Here is a 4,065-nt window from a genome sequence, read left to right as displayed (position 1 = left end):
CTCTAGAAATACTCACAGAACTCACTATTATTTTTAAGGTCATATTTATTACAGAGAAAAGATAGAAAGTAGAACCAGTCAAAGGAATGAAAGCATAGGGTAAAGTCTAGGAGCATCAAACATAGCTCCCAGCCATTCTCTCCCAATCAACTCATGGACAGTCAGTGTCACCTCTCCTGGCCATGATGTATAATGACACGCACAAGTATTGCCAACCAGGGCATTTACATCAGCTTTGGCATCCAGAGGTTTTATTAGGATTCATTACATAAGCCTGATTGATTGAACCATTCCATTGCTCATGTGGTTGAACTCCATTCCAATACCCACTTCCTTCTTGGAGATTGGGCTAACATCACATGGGACAGAGGGGCCCACCCTGAGCCACCTGGATAGCAGGTAGCATAAAACTACCAGGTGAAGGCCGAGGAGCCCATCATGAATAACAAAGATACTCTTGTCACTCGGGAAATTACAAGGGTTTAGAGGTTACCTCCAGGGAATCTGGAACAAAGACCAGACCTCTCTTGGGGAAGGTTAAATTCCTTACTGCACATGCACCAAATCCACTGGAGAGTTGAAATTTAAAAAGCTATAGTAATTATTATACTAAAACCATATTTTATGCTTCCATAAGGTCAGTCTCATTAAAAGGATAATCGCTTGCATATTAATAAAAAGAGACAGGTGTGGCTCAGTTGGTTGAGAATCATCCCATGCACCAGGCCTTGGTGGTGGGCTCCATCCCCTTCCTCTCTTGGAAATCAAACTCTATCATAAAAACTCCGTGGTCATGACACCGTCACAGCCTAACAACCAAAGATTGGTCACCAGGAGGCTGTGTGCTGGCGAGGCGCATGTGGGTGGGCGGGGACTTGACTCTAGGTCTCACGGCATGGCCATGGCGGGCGTCAGTCTGGGACCCACCAGCGTGGCAGGTCTGGGACTTGCGTGATATCACACGCTGGGCCTCTAGTAAAAACATATTTTTTTAAAAAAAGAAGAGGCAGCAGCAAAATGCTATAAGATTTGTTGCCTCATCATGTTTTACCTGTTCTTTTAGCTTTAGGACCCAAGGTTTCATGCAATGGCATAAAAAATTGATTGAGAAGTGAAATTAGTCACATTAAATCCCCATTTCCTTCCTTGTATATAACAACATTTTCATTTATATACACTAGCATGCTTCATCTCGTAGGTTTGCTTCTGAAAGCATGAAGAAACCATTCTACGCCTCTTTCATCCCTCCCTAATGCCAGGAAAGGTTAGCATGCATATCCAAATGTCCCTGCCCCATTAGATTCTGTGGTCCTGTGGTCTCCTCAGTCCCCTTTTTTCTGTTCTAAGGGATTTTATATTTTAAATGATTTAGTTCACTGTTTTACATTTGAACTTATTCAATTACATCAGGGGTGGCTCCAGGGAATTTCAAAAAGTTAATTATTATAGTGAATGGGAAGAGCACCATGAAGGCTGTTTGAAAAAGACATAAAATTTTATTTCCACCGTTGCCTTCTTATTTTATTTCTTCCAGCTAAACCGTGCATGGCAAAGGGCAAAACAAAATATAAGTGTAAAGGTGAGTCGGTCAAGGAAAGCAGAATGGCTACCCATAAATTCATGGTAACCAATCTTGGCACCAACTCAACACTCTCAGGCCAACCTTCTAGATTTGTCTGGTCAACTCATTCTTCTGTTATTTTGACCTACTAATCTAACCTCAAAACTTAACTCACCCCTTCTCATCTAAAAAATTAAGCAGAAAATATCACCGCTTATTTTACAAAGTATAAGAATGATCTATATGCACGCACATACACACACAAATGCCTTCTCCACTTGCCACCAAATATTCAAATTTGCTCTATATAACGAACTAAACTAACAATGCTTCTCCTTGGTTAAAATGGACATAAAGCCCATTTGCCTATTAGGGGAAGTACCTTCCAAAATTAAAAATCTTTCCCTCGCCGAAACCGGTTTGGCTCAGTGGATAGAGCGTCGGCCTGCGGATTGAAAGGTCCCAGGTTCGATTTCAGTCAAGGGCATGTACCTGGGTTGCGGGCACATCCCCAGTGGGAGATGTGCAGGAGGCAGCTGATCGATGTTTCTCTCTCATCAATGGTTCTAACTCTCTATCTCTCCCTTCCTCTCTGTAAAAAATCAATAAAATATATTAAAAAATAATCTTTCCCTCAATGCTATATCCTACACCAATTAGCAGCCAGTCTCTCTCCTCAATTTTAATGACAAACTTATATATATATATAAAAAAATGAGTCAACTCACCTTGAATTCACTCCTCTAACTACATTAATCTAGAGTGTGTCCTCTATCATTTTACTAAAACAGGGCTCTCAAAACCTCTGGTTGCTAAATCCAGTGGCTATTTATAGGCCTTATCTGACTTAACTTCTCAGCATTGAGTCTGCTGACTGCTTCCTTTTTTAAACACTACTTTCCCCATCATCCTGGGACATAGTCATAATACTCTCTTGATTTGGTCACAACTATGGTTGTTCACTTTAAACTCTTTTGCCTTCTTTACTTAGCCATTTCATGTTGAAGCTCCTAAATGTTCTCTCAAAGGCCCTATCATATTGTCACTTTTCCCTCTCTTTCTTAGAACCATTATGTCTCCATTGCCCCTAGACGTAGATGACTCCCAAATATATACCCCATGCTTAGATAGCTCCTTCGTACTTCAACTAAGAATTTGTAATAGGCAACGGGACAAATTGTCTCAGAAATGCTTCAGATATAACACATCCAAATCACACTCATGATTCCCCTTCTTTCACCCAAAATTTTATCCTGTGATGGACCATGTCTCATCTACTCAATTAAATAAGACAGACATCTGGGGGTTATTCCTGATACCGATACCATCCTCCCATATATCTTTTATCCAATTGATCACCAAGTTGAATCAATTTTATCCCGTAAGAATTTCTTAAATATACCCCCCCTTTTAAATCTCCATTGACACATCCAAGTCCATGTCATTATAATCTCTCTACCAGACATTAACAAATCTCACATGTATCCTTGTCCAAGTTTGTACTTCTCACCACCTACCCCAATGCATTCATCACGCTATCCACAGGGTGATCTGATGATATCATCTCTCCTTAAAACACTTTAATAGCTTTCTATTTCTCTTAAGATATAGATCAACATTTTGGAGTAGTTCACAGGCTCTTTGTCCTGACCCCTACTAATTCCATTCCTCCCCTGCCCCTTGCTCCCTTTGTTTTACAATATTGACCATTTCAGTGAATTGAAGTGTCATGCTGCTTCTCACCCTGTGTTCTGCATGAAATGCTTCTTAGCTTTGCCCAGGTAACTCCCAACTTATCTTTAGATCTGGTTTCTCCCATCACTTTCCCTAGAAAGCCTTCTTGATAATACCATCTGGATCAAATCTTCCTATCATATGATCTCATGCTAACATCTGAATCTCCCTCATTAAATGTATCACCACCACAATGTTATATTTACATATGCAATCTTTTCCTTTTTCTCCCTTATAGGATTTATTAGAGGCCCTGTGCATGAATTGGTGTGTGGGTGGGGTCCTTCGGGGTAGCCTGTGGAGATCGAGCCCCAACTCACACCCTCAGGCTGGCAGCCCCATTGCCCTGCCTGGCACCCTGCTGTGGCCTGGTGCCAACCCCTCATTTGCTCCACCATCCTGCCTGTGGGACAATAAATAGGGTCCAGGCCCCCTGCCTGGCTCCCTCAGCGCCTGGGAGCCGGGTGGCTGTCCCACACCCTGCCCCTACCACTGGTCACTGTCTACTGAATGATCAGAGGGGCTATTGGGCCCCAGCTCGGACCAGCCTTGGCCTGGCGCCACCCGCTCACCTGCTCCACCATCCCACCATGGTCGCTGATGCTGGTCAGTGTTCCACACCAGCCCCTGATGGTCAACATATGTCATAGCAAGAGGTCAAACTCCCTGTCTCCTGGTCGAATGACCACACAAGGGGACAATTTGCATATTAGCCTTTTATTATATAGGATGGAGGATCAGGCACGTATCAATGTTTTGTACCCCCAGAA

This window comes from Myotis davidii, unplaced genomic scaffold (genome assembly GCF_000327345.1).
Source record: "Myotis davidii unplaced genomic scaffold, ASM32734v1 scaffold330, whole genome shotgun sequence".
Lineage (NCBI taxonomy): Eukaryota > Metazoa > Chordata > Mammalia > Chiroptera > Vespertilionidae > Myotis > Myotis davidii.
This window is presented reverse-complemented; position numbering follows the sequence as displayed.